General features: G+C 41.6%; 1 protein-coding gene and 1 non-coding gene across 4 annotated transcripts in view; one reads left to right on the plus strand and one right to left on the minus strand.

The window, feature by feature from the left end:
* Pcsk5 (proprotein convertase subtilisin/kexin type 5) overlaps positions 1 to 19,514 on the plus strand; it is a 434,973-nt gene that overhangs the window by 2,939 nt on the left and 412,520 nt on the right. The gene's annotated exons all lie outside the window — the stretch shown is intronic.
* On the minus strand, positions 8,503 to 8,604 carry LOC131903239 (small nucleolar RNA U13). Its single transcript, XR_009377479.1, has one exon. It is a non-coding gene; the product is annotated as a small nucleolar RNA U13 (small nucleolar RNA).

Genomic DNA, 19,514 nt, shown 5'->3' on the forward strand with positions numbered 1-19,514 from the left:
GTTGTACAGTGTAAAACATTCTCGTGCAAATCAAAGGAGCATAAGCTTTTGGCTTAGGCGAGGTAAATTGAATTCCTGTGTGCAAGATCCTGGCACTGTAAAGGCAGAATATATTTCGTATTCATCCTTTACTGTGCTGACCTTTTAACACTTTAGGCATCCTTTTGTTTTTCTTTCTTTCCAGCAATAAACCAGCTGTGGTTCAGCTTAGAGCAGTAAATAATTTGCCAGTATCTCTGGAATGTTTTCATGTTTTGTGTTGGGGGCCCGGGGTGTTATCTTGTGTGTCACAAGAGCTTGTTTATTATTTCTGAAGTCATTTATGACCCTGGTAGCATGTCTATGTATATATTCCATATGATATTCTAGGCCAGTAGTCAATTTTTACCACAGTAAAGCTACAGTGTTGACTGTCTACTTAGAATATCAATGCAGTGTTTTGTGCAGCATGTTAGCATTAAAGGTAAGATTTCTGGCCTGGAGATTCCTGCACGAAAGTGAAGGTTGGTCCCTTTTCTGTTCAGGGAAGATAGGATGTTCAGAGTAACGGGAGAAGCAATCACACAAGCAAAAAGGACCCCTAGAAGGGAGCAGTAATGAGTGCTGTCTCACCTCTGGTTATGGAGATAGCATTGTGCTTTCTGTGTTTTTCCTGAAATGCTTCCATTTTATGAATGGTTTATGTTCAAATTCTGAAGTGATGCCTAGCCATAATCGTTGCTAGTAGTTTGTTATTATGTCAGCATATATCAAGTTTTGCTTGCTAGGTCAGCTGTGGGAAGCCTGGAGCTGGCAAGCTGAGCTCAGACTAGGAGCCCCTGAAGTATCTAGATCTATCAGACCCTATTGGGATGCCTAAGGGTAGGAGATATGCATGGCTGTTGGCCTGCTTGGGGAAGAAGAAGCCTTTGTCCTCTGTCACTAACTGTCACTAATTGTGTCCTCAAGTCTTTGAGTTAACAGTCTCCTGGTTAGGGAATTGGTGATGGAATAAGGTCAGATACATACTGTTAATTGTTGGTAGACTAGGTCTGTATAGAGAGGAATGCATTTCTGGTTATTTGAATCCAGGGAGAAGATCTCTTGTGAACAGATGGTTTGCAATGTGCAGTTGCTGTATTTATCCTTCTATGAATTGCCTAGAATCATTGATTCCAAGCTGGAGATTACCGATAGCAGTCTTCCTCACCACCAGCCCTGTCACGTTTTAAGCAAGCCTCCATAAGGGGAAAGCCAAATGGAAGCTATCCTGGGATTTGCTTTACATGGGGCTCCCCCAGGGACATATGGGTGTGGAGACTGTGGAGGTCACTAGCGAGGCTGTACAAGTGAGAAAGTCACTGACCTTAACAGCATGCTTGTGCCTCCATCTGTAAAATGATAAACCTTGAGGTAACAGAGTTGTTTAACTATGCACTGCTCAGCACACAGGCCTGAGGTAAAAGGTTTCTTGAATTCGAATCAGAGGAGGAAGGTTGAAATAAGTGAGACCTAAATGTTATTTAGATGTGTTAAATGGAGGACATTTTTTTTTTTAATGGAAGATACAAAATGTAGATGTCAGGTAAGTGAATTTTTCATGGCTTAGTTAGGTGAGTTTTGTACACAGGGAGAATGATTTTCTATTTCAACTAACCATTTAAGACAGTTTAAAAACAGTTTTATGTTGAGCTTAAACAATGAGAGCTGATTACCCTGGATGGCAGCATCCCCCCTCATTTGTCTTTGCTGCAGCACCTTAAATATAGGCTAAGCTTGCTTGAGATGTTAGGAAGGAAAGGACAGTATGGAAAGAGTGAGGGCTAGGGATGTAGCTCAGTTGGTAGTATTGTACAAAGAGCTGTATTCAGTCCTTAGCACCACATAAATTGGGCACGGTGGTGCATGGATTGGGAGTTCAAGGTCATCCTTAGCTATGTAGTGAATTTGAGGCCAGTCTGGGCTATGTGAGATGCTTTCTGAGACTGAAAATATGTGAAGAGTAATTATATTATAAAGCATTTTACCTTAGCATATTATGTTAAATCATATTTAAATTTAAGTGTTAAAATTGAATGTTATTTGTATAACTAAAGTCAGAATAATTTTCCAGATAAGCCTGAAAAGATCTTGAGTGGGAAGAACCTTATTCAAAGATGCTGCTGCCTGACTTCCTGATTAATTTTGACCTGAGAATAATAGGATTCTTAAGTGCTGGTGAACGTTGAAGAGTGAGTTCTGGGTATTTCTGGATAGCATAGAAGTAGGGGATGTGGCTAGCCTTATAGGTTGTATGCAAGTGGACTGAGTAACCGTAGTAAATCTGTAGGTATTTTAGGAGAGTAAATGAATGGTTAATCCCATTTGATCCCTATGTGATACATCTAGCCTTGTACAGGATAGCTCTTCACACCCAAGAAATCATCCCTGCCTTGGCTAGCTGCTCTCACATGCATATTTCTCATGATGAGACTGAACCAGAAAGTCCATGGCCTGATGATGATGGAGTATGTGTGTAGGGCTGTTGTATTAACCTCATAGACAAAGAATGGCTTATATGAGGCCTTTGGGGTTCTGTTTAACGTTTGAAAAGCATTTTTGTGAGCCCCAAAGCTGTTGAATTTGCCTTATCACAATCTTTCATGGGCTTCTTTCCAGAGGTTTTAACTTTAAAGGTCAGCCAGAGAAGCAGGATAGTATGCTGGGAAAATGTCCAGAGAAAGGGAGTCCTGACCCAGAAACACCCCTTGGGATGGGAGGGGTATTTGTGTTATTCGTTCAAGTTCTGTGAAGTAGAGCCTGGCTTCTTCCCAAGGCTGAAGTGTCTCCAGGTAGTGTTTTGCCTTGCGACCACATTACTCACCTCATTCAAGGTTGGTTCTATGACAAGCTGGCTTTGGCTTCCTGAATACCTATAGACATTCATGCATGTTCAAAAGATACAAATATGCATAGGTGTTTATATGTTGGTCCATTTTTGGTTTTATAAAAAATAAACACTGAACAGTTAAGGGTGAAATTACTTGAGTGGTGTTCTCATTAGTTTCTGCAGAGCACAGCTCTACATCTGAGAGTACCACAGAGAGCAATTAATATCAATAAACGTGTTGATTGAATGAGTCCTGGGAGAAAAATGAGAGCAGAAAGAAAACAAGAGTAGAAGTGTGTGTGTGTGTGTGTGTGTGTGTGTGTGTGTGTGTGTGTGTATGGTCTTTCCTTTTGTTTACTGACCTGGCCCTCTGTTCCTTGTTTTTAAAATAGGGCACCCCTGTTCAGTCTGGTTAGGGGGATTGCTGTTAAAATCAGGACTACTAACAGTGAAGATGAGTATTTGGCTAAAATAGTGCCCCAAGAGCATTTTGTGTTCTGTAAGGACCCTGGAGAGTGACAGGAGCTGCTCAAGAAAAAATGAGTGAATGTCAAGGTAACTGGGGTCTTATGGAGTGGAGCTGTTGTGATTTTCCAGCCTTCTGTGGTTCCCCTGTGGGATGTCATGAGGGACAAAAGGCAGAGGAGACAGCATTGTACCTGCTTTTGCCTAGAGGAGACTGAGGGCTATCTAAGCTTTTGCCCAAGAGCCATGAACACAGTTTGAGCTTGAGGCAACTCATCAACCAACTAAGCCTTACAGTCTCCTGGCTGGATAGGCCTGGCGTTTACCAATTATGCAAGACTTTTTATTTCAATAATCAAAATAGCATCTTTTTAATTTAACCCCACTGTGAATGTATATAAAAGAATAGTGGAGAAGTAAAACTTGAAACACTGGAGGCCTGTAAAGAATGCAGGGGGAACATTTTCAGGTACAGGTGTCTGGAACCCAACCACTGTCACTTAAATACACAAATATGCAAGCAGATGAAGACACAAAGGGATTTTTTTTTTTTTTTTTTTTTTTTGAGACAGGGTTGGTTTTTCTGTGTAGTTGTGGTGCCTGTCCTGGATCTCACTCCGTAGACCAGGCTGGCCTCAAACTCACAGAGATCCACTTGGCTCTGCCTCCTGAGTCCTGGGATTAAAGGCATGCGCCACCCCCCGCCCAGCACAAAGGGATTTTATTGGTTGAGACAGATCTACATTCATAGTTCTGAAAACAGGTAAAATTTTTTTACAGAATTTATGTGGTCTATACTTTTTTTTATAACAACGTGTGTTCTCACCTAAACTAACTTCATTAACTACAGCATTACTTTGTTCTATTACAGAAATATTAATGAGTTTGACCCTAGGAGTGTTCACAATTCAGACAGAGGTGTATCTAAGGCAGTCGGCATGTGTGCCTCATAGTCAACTCTTAGGCACTTGTGTACCTTCTTATGTGAAGATGGTGAATTCTGAACATCTACAGCCAAGTTATTTTGTTTTTAAGAGAATGATTGTGGGCTTGTCTAGCTCAAAAGCCAGAGGTGATGGTAATGTCTGTGATGGCCTCATTTCTACGTGTGAGCTTCGTTCTCAGGCAAATGTTTTTTACAAGGCCTCAAAACTCACGTGAGTCGTAGTACTTCTCTTACCTGGCAGTGGCATTAAACCCCCAAAAGGAATATAGTGTGTTCTGATCATTGAATGGAGTCATGGCCCCCACATTTGGGCCAGTAATTTGTCTAAGGGGATAGAGGTTCATGGGCGGGTCATCTTGGGCCACATGTCTAGCTTTGAAGTGAGTGAAATGTTGATCTCTGCTAGGCAGTCCAACACTTGGGGAGGGGCAGTTCCCTAAAGGAAAATGAAATTCTATTACTAGAATAAGAGAAAACAGATGTGGGACAGGGAATGACCCCACTACTGATATGATTATATAAGGCCACGGATGCCTAAGTTAGTTCCATCATTACGGGGGAGGATTTGTTATACTGAAGTTCTATGAGGAGTGAATAAAGCACAACATGTTGCTTGAGCAAACATGGAAGTCTCCCCAGATTGTGAGATTGTGAGATATTTTCTGGGACTAGGGATTTTTACTTACAATTAGCATTTGGTGGAGCAGTGGAGACCTGCCCAGTTAGTATGGTGCAGTAATGCCTGGGGAGTATTCATAATGAACTGGAGGAAGCAGAGAATAATAGAGGTTATTATTAATAATGAAATTGGAAAGATTTGGAAGTTCCTATGGAAGTCTATTCAGTAGGTTTTGGTGACTAAGTGGAAGTGCATTTTGAGAGAGAGGGAGAATGTCAGGACAGCTGCAATTATAGCCTCGGGACCTGGAGAATGTGGACTCATTTGTACCATTTGGACAGTCTGCGGGAGCATTTTTAAAGAGAGAAATAGAGATTAAGCCTTAGTTTTAAAGAATTTCGTTTAGCTTATGTTTTAAGGTGCACAGCGTCATGTTTTGGCATATGGGTATGTATGTGTATATCTCTCTACATATGTAGATGTATACACACATAAAGAAAGGTACTAAAGAGGCAAGAAAATCTGTCATTCTTCATATCTCTCTGGAGCCCTTTAATTTGTTTATTAAAACTATTTTCTTTTTAAGATTTTCTTGTCTGTGTGTGCCTGTGTGGGTGTATTTGCATGTGAATACAGGTGCCTGCAGGAGGCAGAGGCATCAAGTTCATCTGGCTCTGAAGTTACAGATGTTGAGGACAGCTGCCTAGGGTGGGTGCTGGGAACTGAACTTGGGTTATCTGCAAGAGCCATACATACTTTTACTCACTGAGTCTTCTTCAGCCTATTTATTTGTTTAACTAGTACCTAAAACCTAGCCTTTTAACTGCCAGTTTTTTAAAAAAATAATACCGTATTATTCCTTTTGTATTCCTGTTGTCCATCAGATCGCTAAGTGTTTCATGCTGTACGACGCTGCTCTTTTTGACTTATGCGTATCATTTCCTCTTCCTTCTCATCCGTGGTACCTACCATTCTACTGTATTTCTGATAAGCTGGCTTTCATCCCTTCAGATTCTGCATAACAATCGAGATCATCTGCATCAGACAGAAGGGTAGGTGCAGTGAAATTTCCTATGAGTGCGAGAGTATTTAGCTCAGGCAAGAAGGAAAGATCCCTGCAGGTGGACTTTACCCCTCGCCCACCTCCACACGAACTGTGGAAGTTTGTAGGAAGCACACTGTGGAAATGAACTGCCAAGGGATGGCACATGGCTAGAGAGGGGACTGTGAATCAAAGATGGAGGAATGTCCTCATTTAGTCAGCGAAGGAAGAAGGCTGTGGATGATGGGGAAAGCAGAGCAGGAAGGTGCAGTTGAAGAGGTCCTGAAGGAAAGGACGTGTCCACCCAGATCTGCAGCAGTGAAGTGTTCTGTCAGGAGAATCCAGCAGGGTGAGAGTGAGTAGGGATGGGGTCTCCAGAGTTCTTAGCAAGTGCTCTGTTGTACAGCATGGGGGGGTTGGGTTGTGAGACCACGCAAAGCAAGTACAAAGCCATAACCTGCACATCTGCTTCTACTGACTTTTCTGTGTGCCTGTCCTCTCCCTCTTTTCCTCATCAAGATGCTGTAGTCAGGGTGTAGATCCAGGACGGAAGATCTTTGAGCCCTAATGCCATTACTTCTAAGCTGGGGGACTCTAGGCAATCGCCTTAAGCTTTCTGTGCCTCAGTTTCCTCCTGTGTGAAAGGAGACAATAACATTATTCCTCCTCACAGGATTGCTGTGAGGATTCATGGATGGACGCACCAGTGTTTGAAATATTATTAGGAAACTCATAAAAAAAGATAGGCCACTGTAAAATGAATTTCCAAATAGGAACATGTTTTTTCTTGCTGCTTGTACTTATTGCTCAGTAGGTATTGATTAAACAGATGAGTAAAAGAAAATGAACCATTGATTGGTTTTGCATCATTTTGTTCCTCATATCAGAGAGGTAGAATTTACCATGTGAGAAGGAAGGCAGAAAGGACTGCATGGGATCTGGGGAGCAGTAGTTCCCGAACACAGGAAAACTGTTTTGAAATGATTGAACAGTGTCTAGATGGAGAGGTAACTGATAAGGACAAAGGAATAGGGTGGGTGTAGGGCTGGAAATGAAAAAAACAATTGGATGGCTAGTTCAATAAGCTAATGATTAGAGCCATTCCAGAGGGATTTTGTTGTTTATTTGAAACAGGGTCTCTATCTATCCTGGCTGGCCTGGAGCTTGGAGTAATCCTCCTGCTTCTGCCTCCCTAGTGATGGAGTCATAGACATGAGCCACTATGCCCTAACCCAGAGGCTTTTTTAAGCTGCTCCCTATAGCAGTTCTGTTTGATGATAAGGTCCAAGGTGTGACACAGGTGGATGGAGAGAGAACTGCTGAGAGCTGGTGGGTTGGAAGGGGTCAATAAATGGAGGCTGAGATGCTGGAAAGGGTTATCAGTGTGGGTAAGATGATGATTGAAGTGATTTGTGCTGGTTTACCCACTGGGCTGGTAAACGTGAAGTTTGCCTCCCATTTCAATTCTCCTTGGGTAACTGCAGGCATTATCTCTGCCTTCCACTACTGTGTGGTATTATTTGCACTGCAAGTCCTGTACCAACTTAAGAGATAAAGACAGACACGCAGGTGATTGCTTTCAACCCCCAATGTGATTTTTTTTTTTTCTTATTTGACTTAAAAACTGAAGATTGCATTGAGCACTCAATATAAAAGAAACAGTGTACACAGAAATTGTAAAAGCAGAAATAATACTTCAAGTTGATTTCTTTTTTCTTTTGGTGTTATGACTTTTTCTGAGGAGACATGAACAGATGTCTCTTCACCCTAGGTAGGGCACACATGACGAACCAAAGAAACTATTCTATTTCAGTCTGTTTTATTGAACTGGTGTGCTTACTGGAGTTACTTATGGGAGCTTGAGTGAGGGTTGTTTGCAGCAGTGTGGATGACTCAGAGGCAGCCGCATCACCAAAAAGCCCATCCTAGCATGGGTGACCACTCAAGAAAACTGCACCCCTGAACTCCCTGTACAACTTGCAGACAGGCCCACTAAACCATCCTGCCTCTGACTGCAGATTGCTTGGGGAAGGCTTTTGTGAATCTTGTAACTCTTGTGAGTTTCCTGAGCCTAGTGTGTTTCATTAGTTTCTTATGAGCCATGTTCCTCCCTTAAGAAAGGACTGGTTCAGTTTGGAGGCAATAGCTATATAAAATTTGGTTTTGAGGGACAGGGACTCACAGTGGTGTCCAAGATGGCTGGCTTTTCATTTATGGTGCCCAGGCTGGCCTCAAACTCATAGTGATCCTCCTGTGTCTGCCTCCCAAGTGTTGGGATTACAGGTCAGGTGTACTCTACCACACCTGCCTTGAAGGATGATTTTTAAATGATATGTACTACGTCATATATAAGTTCCTTCAGTTTAGGTAGTCAGATAATCTGCTTTCCATCTCTGAACTATAACTTATTCACACGTCACATAGCCCGACCTTTATATGCATATTTTATGTAACATAGTGAAGCAGAGTTCTGAACATGTTGCTTTATGTATTCTTGTTTTGAGTTTTACTGCCTGGAGGATATGGATTTTAAACTTATTTATAGAGTGTCCTTTTTATAATGTAGAACCATTTTTTTTTCATGTCAGATGGGTAATATGCTGACATCAAAACAAGGTGTGAGAGAGGAATGCCACACAACGATGTGAGCATCCAGTCATCATTCTTATGAGTCAAAAAAAGATCTGTAATATAAAGCATTCTAAGATTGTTCTATACAATAAGTTAATCTTGTTTGCATTTGTATGTTAATCTGTATGTTAATTTAGAGTTAGAATTACAAAGGAAGCATTAAGTTCCTAGTGTAATTTTCTGTGCATTGTCTGAGTAGTTAATTCTCTATTGGGAAAATTGTATTTTGGATACCATGCCAGCATCGAAACTCAAACTCAGTTTTATTAAAGCAAGTCTTTCCATGATTTTCCCAGTGTTCCAGTCTTTCTTTCTCTCTCTCTCTCTCTCTCTCTCTCTCTCTCTCTCTCTCTCTCTCTCTCTCTCTCTCTCACACACACACACACACACACACACTCCCCCTTCTTTCTTTCTCTCAGTGTGTGTGTGTGTGTGTGTGTGTGTGTGTGTGTGTGTGTGTGTGTTAGTGGTGAGGGTGGTGATAACCATCAGTTTCAAAGCTCTTTAAGGAAAAACTTAATGGTGGGGCTGATTTTTTTTTGTAATAATATTCGTGCATAAAAGATTTGGTTTTCTATACTGAGACACTGGTACAGCTGTAAAAATATAACATTTTCTCCATATTGATATTCCCAGGCTTGTGTCTTGTTTTCTCTAATTGAAGTTTCTCAACCAAAATAAAGCTTGGTCATGCACACTACTTAGAGTACAGGGAGGGGGAGCTAATCCCAGAGCTTTTAACATTGTAGGCAAATATCCATAGCTGCAAAATTAGAAGGGTACTGACTGCTTATGCTGGTGTTACTGGAAGGTTTAAGGGGGCCCTTCTTCGGGCACCATGCATTGCTGAGGAAATTAAGGTCCCCTCTTTGGGTTTAGTCTCGTTAATAAGAGAATTTAAAAGTGGACTCAGGGGAACCTCAAGAGCGATTTTTATTAGAGTTTGGGAGAAAACAGCAGGGCAGGCAAGCTGTAAACTTTGGCAGTTGTAGAGTGTGTGTTGAGGGGGATTGGGAGTAGGATCTGGAGAGGAAGAAGAGAGGAAGCCATTCCTGGCTTTTGAGCTGAGCTGGCGTGTTCAGCAGTGGAGGTCAGCAAGCAGCCATGCTGCAGCGAGTGCCTATGTAGTGCAGGGGGATGGCTTCCGAGAAAGGAAGAAAGCCTGAAGGGCTAGAAAAAACACGCCTTGCTAGTGACCAGTATCTGAAAGACAGATGGAAAAGAAGAAAAAGTTACACTTTTTGGAGTAAGGACTAAGAAAATTGGATGGAATTAACAGAGCTACATGGCCATTTTCTACGGCTTTGTAAGAAGTGAGTTTTGGCGTCTTCTTAATCTAAACTACCCAGTCAATTTCTATCTTTTATCCTTTATCACTGGGACTGTTCTAGCTTCACTAAACTCTCTCTCACGTGTGTGTGTGTGTGTGTGTGTGTGTGTGTGTGTGTATGTACATGTGCACGTGTGTGTTGGGGATGAGAGTAAATTTCAATGCTTTCTAAGAAAAAAATTGTAGACTACTTAGGATTTGTTACAGGAACCTTGAAAATGCTATGTTAAATGAGTCAATCATACTATTCTGTTTATGCAAAATTCACATTTACAAATCTGTTAAAGCAGAAGGGAAAAGTTGATGAGGAATACTAATCAAAATGTCTTCTAATTGATTGCTGTGTCCTCTTTCTATTTGCTGAGAGAGGGTCACATATCCCGGACTGACCTCAAACACTGTGTAACACAAGGATGATCCTGAACTCCTTATCCTCCTGACTTTACCTCCCAAGTGATGGGATTTATAGTCATTTGACACCATTGATTCTCATTTTCAATATCTCTGGATAAAACCACTAGGTAGTGTATGTCTCATATCTACTGCTGTGATAAAACCCAGTGGTTCGAAGCAACTTGGTGAGCGAAGACTTCAATACAGCTCTCAGGTCACTCTACTACTGAGGGAAGTCACAGCAGGAACCTGGAGTTAGGAATTGAAGCAGAAGCCACAGAGGAACACTGCTTACTGGCCTACTTCTTATGGCTTGCTCAGCCCACTTTCTTGTACAACTCAGGACCACCTGCTGAAGGGCCACACTACCCACTGTTGGCAAGGCACTTCTACATCAACCATTAACCAAGAAAATGCCCTACAGACTTGCTTACAGGCCAATCTGGTGAAGGCATTTTCTCAATTAAGATTCCTTTTTCTTCCTAGGTATGTCTAAGTTGACAAACAACAACAAAACCCCCCAACAAGGACAGTATACTTGTATGAGTGAATTGTGTGCTAGATGGCATGTATCGATAAGATTGTGAGGACAATTCACCAGTACCTATTTGTCAGCCATTCTAGTAGACATAACCCTGTCACATCTGCTTGTTCATGTTAAGTTTATATGAGACTGGGAGGAGGCAAACTGTAAACTCTCGTGACATAAGTAAAGTAACTTGCAGGTACTGTTAGAAGGCAAAATGCATTAGTAGATTTAAAAAGTGAACATCTTTGGGATAGCTGGCCAGAGAGGTTCTCTCAAGAGGAAATGGTGAATTAAGTACCCGAATGTTAGGAGGGAGCTATCCACAAGGCTGCCTGCAGTGAGGTGGGGTCCAGGCAGAGGAGATCACACATGGAATAACCCAAGGAAGCGGCCAGCTGGTGTAAGTGGACCAAACCTAATGAGTAAGCTGTGGTGGAGCTTGAGATGGCTGCTAATACTTTTTTATTCTGAAGTCCCCAGTAGCTGTGGTATCTGATAGGTCAAGACAAGCTTTTAATGATTTCTTCCCCACTTGTCTTGAAATAGTTGTGCCATTTGTCCTTCCTACTCTGCCTTGTAAGAAAGCCAAACTGAGCATCGATCCCTAGATGTGCTCCACACTTTCCTGCGTCTGTACCTGTCTTTATACTCGGAATGCCCACCTCTCCGTTGCTCTGGAAATTCCATGTCATCTCAAAGTCACCTCTTTATCCACTCTAGAAATATAGCTAAAAATAATATATAGGCAAAATTACTGTGACCTTTTCGACTAATCCATCCCTATTTTGCTTCTCTTTGGGGATTTAGTACAGTTGAGTTTTAATTCCTTGGTTTCCCTCTCATGGAGGACCCAATTATGACTCCACTTTACAGCATGCTGCATGGTGTCTCACTCCATAAAACAGTCATTATATTGGTCGAATCCTAAAACATTTACAGACATAGTATGCAAAATAAATCTGAACACTAGAGAAAATTTATAAAAATGTCTGTAGCCCAGCCCACGAGGAAGGCTGGTCAGGGCATAATATGTTTGATAAAGGGGTGGAGTAAAAATCAGTGAAATGGGACTTTAAAACTCAGGCTTCCTGGAAAATAGCCCAATATTTATCTCTTACTGTTTCTGACCTTGGCGTTGTCCTCGGGGTCATTTTTTTTTTCTAATTTTTGATTCTTGGGAACACTATTTGTGTGACAAAATAAGTATGACAGTATCCAAGTCACCAGAGCCAAGTCCCAGTTCACCCTGGGAACAGGCTTGCTTCTCCATGAATCTCAGTGAGTCCTGAGAGCCTGCTAGCTGTGATAATTGTCCTGAAAATGGCAGTGTCTGTTAGGACAGTGCAAACCAGCGTAGAGCCTTCCCAAGAAAGAGCAGGCTGGTAATAAGAAAACAGTTTTGGGTCATAGGCAGACCACTATTGGTGCAGAAACAGTGGAATGGCAAACAGAAGCAGATCCAGCATATTCTAAGGTCCCTGAAGTTCACTGAAAGATAAGCAGTGAGATCTTGTGATGGCCATAGACATAGGGCAGGGCCAACTAGGATTGGTTGTTTTGAAGGGCCAAAACTCTGAAGTTAAATCTGCACAAGAGGGAGGTTTAGATTGCAGACTCCAGAACAAACAACATAAATTAGCCCTGTAGCTTAGACCATAAGGAGTGGCTTCTTAAATAGCCTGGGAGAGAGGAAACAAACTTAGGACAAATAGCACAAACATTCATTGGAGTTAACTCCCTGTAATTACAGAAAGAACATTCTCTTGGTTGAGTGACATGGCCAGATGCCAATCTCTCAACTGAGATGGGTCTGCCCATTTGACCTCCCCGGGGATGTCAGATCCAAGGCCTCAAATGACTAGGCCTTCAGGCTCAGGCAGATAGAACTGGGTTCCATGAAAGAGAGATGGGAATGAGTTTTCCCATGGGATGTGTGATTGAAGAGTAGAGCGATTTCTTCCTCTGATGTGATGGATCTCAGTACCAAGACTCTCACTTGGTTCAGACTTTTGTAAGCCTTACCCCGACCAACTGTCTCTTCCTCTCCCAGTCAGAGTTGATGCCTTCCTCCTCTCCTGTCCATTCAGAGTTCAAAATGTCATTCACCCTATTTTTTCCTTCTTTGCACATGGACTGCCATGTCCGTTTTCAGTGTCTGAACCCTGTGAGGCTCAGATCCTGCCTGCTTGCAAGGGCTACTTCCATGGATAAAATTATCTGTGGCTAAAACCTCCTGTGTTTAAACTGTTATCAAACCTTGCTTTTTTAAATTGACATTTAACATTTTTATCACACATGCAGGTTATCTTTCTTGTTTTCTTTCTTTCTGTTTGTCATTTTTCCTTCCCTGTTTGTGTGTGTGTGTGTGTGTGTGTGTGTGTGTGTGTGTGTGTACAGTAGTGCTGGGTAATGAACCCAAGGCCTTGTCCATCTAGGCTAGCGTACTATCATTGAGCTGTACCAGATGTTTTTGTATTTTTTATTTTGAGATAGGGACTCATTCAGTAGCCCAAGCTGGCCTTGAACTCACTCTGTAGCCATGGAAGAATTTGAACTTGTGACCCTCCTGCCTCATCCTCCAGAGGTCTGGTCTAGCCAGTAACTTCTTTAAAACCAGGGTTTCTGTCTGGTCCATCTTCAAATGCCATATGACACCTAGAAGGGTGCTCAGAAGTTAAAATGGCCTCAGAAATGTATTCTGAAATGGATAGATGATAAGTCAGGGAGTCATAAAGACCACCAAAGTCATTGTTACCCATGGTGTGAGAGTTTATTGATTTCTAGAGTTCCATGTGCACAAGTGACTTCAGTTGGCAAATGAAATGTGAACAGAAGTGACACCTGTCCCTTTATTAACAGTCAGTGGGTGACTCCCGGTGATGGTCATCTGCCTGAGTGTCTGGCAGACCTCCAGGTGGTGGATGCTTCATTAGTCTGGGTTCTTGAGGGGGGTCTCACGAAGAGCAAGCGCACAGTGGGCATGACACAAGCTGGAGATAAACTATTTCAACTGTCAACTGCTTAGTTTCTTGGGTCATTTGTTGTTGCAGTAGAAACTGTTTCATCATGATTAATACAAAAGCCCAATCTTAATAGTTTTCTTTTTAGTCTTGTACACAATTTAGGCTAAGATGTGCCATGGAAGGACAAAAAAGAATCGCTACAAGAACCCCTGCGATTTTAGAGCCAGTCCTAAGTGATCTACGTTAATAACTATGTGCTTCCCAAACCAGAAAAGCAGGAGACGGATGAGTAGGTCTTTGCACATATGTGGTCATGTGATTCCCTTGTTTAGAGGAGATTCGTACTTCCTGAAAGGAGCCTGGGAGACCCTGGAGCTCCGTTGCTCTACGTTGCTTTTCCACCGTCTTAACTATACTGAGATTTGGAGTGTGAGTTCAAATGTAGCTGTCAACCGGTTCAGAAGTTCAGGGATTTCCTCTTCCCTTTTGGGAAGGCCAATATTTAATGTGTTATAGGTTATCTTTTATTTTCCCCTATCAAATAAAAATTTTATTAATTTAAAAAATGTTGTTCTTGTAGTGCCATTTACTTGGAAGGCTGAGGCCAGAGGGTCATGAGAGCCTGGGAATTCAAGGCCACTCTGCAATATCATAACACGTCAGCTCAAAAGAAAGACTATTGAATAGAGGGCAGGACAGTCTTGCTTCTTGCCCACAGCTCCTGAGTGTGATTTCCCAGGGACCTTACTGTGCTGTCAGAGTTGTGACACCCTCTGCTGCAGAATCCACTTCAGTTTATGGTCCCTTTCCAAGGGGTGCTATGCTCTCCTGCTTGGAGAACTGCTCTCACAGCATGTGGGATCTTGCATTCCCTGATTTATGTGATGTAGACACAGTAGGGAGCATCCTAGATGTAAAATGCGATGGCCTGAGTCTCCAACTGTTGAATGGAGTCCAAAGCAGCAGATTTTTCTTCTTTGGCAAGACAGAGCTGAAGCAATGTGCAGGGATTTGGTTTACCGATTCCCAATCTGCTAAAAACTGCAGTAACTTAACATGGGGGGGCTCTGTGGGGGATAAGTGCTTCATAATGTGGAAAATACTCCAGAGGTCACGTGGCTTGCTGTCTTAGGCAAGCTAAATACTGTGAGGTTTAACATTTTTTGTTTTGTTTTGTAAGTTGACATATTGCATGTGGGAATGTGTGCCCCATACTCTTTCATTACAATAGGCAAAATTTTATTTTGTTCAAGCAAACACTGAAAAAAAAAATAAAGGCAGTATTGAACCTTGAAAGATTTTTTTTGACCACTCTAGCCCCTAGAGTATGGAGGCCATCTCTTGCCAGCGTACACTGATTTTGCTTTGAGTTTTCCCCTTTGCTTTCATTCTGTCCTCCATTCCTTGAAAATGTTTTAGAATATCCACACTTTGCTGCAGGCATCCCAAGCAGAGTACACTAGCATTGCACTTGGGACCTTTTATACTCGTAGGTGCAGTTTATCTTCTTGCTTTAGAATAAATTGCTCACAGCTCCTTGGCTTAAAATCACAATCCCTATTTATTTTGGGACTGTGAGTTAGTTGGTAGATTCCTTTGCATTTAGTGGGTCTGGGGGCCTGGCTAACCTAGGGTGGCTTTTCTCATGTGTCTAGTGATTGCTACCCAAGTGTGCAAATCCTTTTCAGATTTCTGTTTGTGTTTTGTTTGCAGACATCCCTTTTGTGGTTTGTTTGCAAACATCCCATAGGTCCAAGCAAGTCAGAGTGTTAATCTAAGCTTTAAGAAATGGAGATATAAGTTTCATCTCTTGGTAAGAGGAGGTATAATTAATTGTATCCACATTTTTCAGTGTATCAAGGAGCCTGCTATAGTTAATTAGACAGGAAACAAAAGTGTGCCAGATGATGGTAAGCACTAAAGATAGGAAATAGGGAAAGGAAGCTGGGATGTGGTGCATTCCTGCAGTTTAAGCTCTTGGGAAGTGAACCCAAGAGGATCAGGAGTTTAAGGCCAGCCTGAGCTACATGAGATGTTGGAATGAAAGTAAGGAAAAAAGGGACAGAGGGATGGAGGGAAGAAGGAAGGAAAGAAGAGGCAAATTCATCAGAGAAGGGAGAAAATAAATCAAAGGCAAAGAAAGGGGAATATCTGGAAAAACTTCTCAATTGCAAGTGGTTGATGAAGGAAATCTTCATAGAGAAGGTGTCTTAGTTAGGGTTTTATTGCTGTGAAGAGATACCGTGACTATGACAACTCTTATAAAGGAAAGTATTTAGTTGGGGCTGGCTTACTGTTTCAGAGGTTTAGTCTGTTACTATCATGGTGGGAAGCATGAGGGCACACAGGCAAGGCAGGATTTCTACATCCAGATTGTCAGGAAGAAAGAGTGACACTGGGCCTGGCTTGAGCTTTTGAGACGTCAAAGCTCACTCCCAGTGATACACTTCCTCTAATAAGGTTACACCCACTCTAACAAGGCCACAAATCCTAATTCTTTAAAATAATGCCACTTCCTATGAGCCTGTGGGGCCATTTTCATTCAAACCATCACAGAAGGTGAGTGAAGAAAGATCTAAACAAGGTGAGGGGATATATACCTGAAATGAAGGTCACGGGCCAGAGAGTTATCTTAGATGGATTTTGAGAAGCCCAGTGATCCAGAATGATCACAGGTGTGGTAGAAGCTGATGTTGAGGGGTCAAGCAGTTGAGTTGGGAGGTAGGGCACACCCCATCCTGCAAGTGCTGTTTCTCCCATTTTAGTGCATTTTAGTTATGCTGAGTTATTCAGTTCTGATTTAGTAGATCTGAGATGTGCTCAGAGATTAGCGTTTCTAATAAGCTCTCAGCTGTACCACTGTTGCTGCTGGGAGTGCTCCAGGGGTTTTCTCTGAGTGAGGAGGGTGCTCCTTAGGATGCCCTCAGTAGGTCCTTGTTTAGAATATTTAAGTGCAGACATGTAATATAAAGGGAGGCATTCTCACACAGTGTAGTGTCAAGAACACTGGATTTTGTTTGTGAAAGCTCCCATCATTGGAATATCTTTTTTATCCACAGAGCATTTTTGCTTTTCTCTGTTGTGAGCAACAAACAACAGGACCTAGCTCTGGATTTCTGCTCTTCTTAGTTTTCTGCCAGGTTTTTTCCAGAACATACCCGCTCAGCCTCCTTGCATTCATTCAAATCTGGGTGACTGGATGTCCTCTCACTTAGCCCTTTCCCACCCTGGTCCTTGCTCTAATGTCCCAGTGGCTGTCAGTCCTGGCTATATATTTCAAATACCTTGTGCCTTCAAAGATACCTTCTGAGCTGAGCTTGGTGGGCTCTTCCTGTAGCTGCCCCTCTTATCTATGATTTTCCTTTCTGATGTCTCAGTTATTCCTTGGTCAATCTTGCTCTAAATATATTAAGTGGAAAATTTCAAAAGTAAAAAATTCATGAATTTTAAAGAACTTACTATAATATGTTAAACATTCTATTTTATTATTATTAGCTTAAAAAAACTCTTACTGTGCCTAATTTGTAAATGGAACTTTATTGTGTGTTATAGGAAACCATAGTGTATACACAGTTGGACCATCTGTTCTCTCAGGCGTTCACCAGGGGTCTTTGAACTACCTCAGTGGGAAGAGGAGCATGATTTACAAGTCATGCTAAGAAACAGTGTGCTGCTACCCCATTCCCTCCATCTATCCACTCATCCACTCTGGTCCCTTTTCTTACCATCCAAACTCATGAATCATTAGCTTATTTCCAACTCTATTACATTTTGTGTTGAGATAGTCTGGTTATTGCTTAATTACTATCTTTTGTATTTGATTCGGGGGGTGAGGGTGGGGGTGGGGAGGAAGATCTGCAAATGAAAGATCGTGAGTAAGTACCTGGTGATGTTTTGTATCACATGTTTATACTTTCCTGTTATTGGTTCTGAGTGGCCCCATCCATACACCAGCTCACTAAGAATACTTCAGAGTCTTACCCAGGATATAGGACCCTGGAAACAGCCTCGAAAATCAGTTGCCTATTTCTGTTATTTCCCAATGAGCATGTAGATGGTTTTGTGTCCTGGCTCTGTTGGAATACAGCATGCTTTTGAGAATTCTGATCTTGTGTATCTCGATAGGAAATAGTCTACACTGTGCATCTCAGATTGGGGCTCCATCTTCACTTCTTTAAAAACATCTGGCCCTTCATTTTCTGGGCGGGCTAGGTGACATCTCTTTAGCACGGCTATATTTTGGTGTTACATTTAAGCATTCGTGGCTTTCTTGTTTTTTTTTTGACATTTATTTATTTTGTAACATACCAGAAGCCTCAAAATAGCAGAAGTCACCTGAGATCTGACTGAACCTCTCATAAGTCTTTTCCAGAGCTTTCTGATTCCTAGGAGACAACTTCCTTCATGTTTAAATCTGGTTTGCAAAAGTAGACCTTATTTAAGAATCCTGATTTGTTGCTTGCTTGTTTTTTTGAGACAGTCTCTTCTTCACCTCAAGCTGATTTAGGATTGCTTCACTCTTTACCCCAGGCTAACTTCAAACTTTTGGTAGTCCTTCTCCCTTAGTTTCCGGAGTGTTGGGATTACAGGTATGAGCTGGCATACCCGGCTTCCTATTACATGAGTTTTTTCATATTTTTAATTAGGGTGGTAAAATCCAATTAGAGTAGTAAATAATTGGAATTGCAAAATATTATCAGCAAAGTGTGTCACAGTCGGTTGTATTGCCATGTACCAGGAATGATTTATGTGCAACACTGATTTGTAATATATTTAAACTAATTATTAACTCAATCAGATGGATTGACTTGAATGTTATCATAAAGGTCTCTGGGATGTGAGCGTGACCAAGTACCATAAAATTTATTGCTTGAATATTGCTGGATCCAGTGATTCCAATAAGGCATTGCCTTTTGCCCCCATACCACCACAATAGAAATGGTGGTTTTGTACTATTAGGAAGAAAGTGTGTATATATATTTTAATTAACAGTAATCGTCTTGAAACAGTAATTGTCTTGAAATTAGTTTCTTTCAATAGTCTCTAACTTTGGAAGAGCCCTGGTGTTATTCTCATAAAATACAAATACCCTTAGGTAGTTAGACTCTTCTGTTTTTTTTTTATAGTTGAGAGAAATAATATCACGTAGACCAGTGGTCCTTAACCTTCCTAATGCTGCAGCCCTTTAGGTTCTCATGTTGTGGTGACCGCCCCCCCCATAAAATTATTTTCATTGCTACTTCATAACTGTAACTTTGCTACTGTTATGAATCATAATGTAAATAATTTTTAGAGATTTAGAGGTTTGCCAAAGGGGTCGAGACCCATAGATTGAGAACCACTGACTTAGACTTATATTCTAGAATGTAGAAACTAGAACCTAAAAAGGACATATAAATGGTTCACTGCCCAGGTATTTAGCAGACTTGAGCAGTAGCATATTCTAAGTGCTGATTATAAAAGCAAATGCTGAGCATGCCTTATTAAAAATGTTCAAGTTGCTCTGCAATCCCAGTGCATGGGAAGTAGGGACAGGAAAAGCAGAAGTTCAAAGTTATCCTCAGCTGTGTGAAGTTGACATTGCCTGGCCTACTGTCTTAAAGCACAACAAAATGGAACAACAACAAAACCCAAAGAATGACAAATAAAAGTGTTGAGAAGCTTCTCTGACTGTCTTGGTCCTTTGTTGGCTGCATACTTACATTCTGACAAAATGGCTCAGCAGGTAAAAAGCACCCATTGGGTGAG

This window comes from Peromyscus eremicus, chromosome 1 (genome assembly GCF_949786415.1).
Source record: "Peromyscus eremicus chromosome 1, PerEre_H2_v1, whole genome shotgun sequence".
Taxonomy (NCBI): domain Eukaryota; kingdom Metazoa; phylum Chordata; class Mammalia; order Rodentia; family Cricetidae; genus Peromyscus; species Peromyscus eremicus.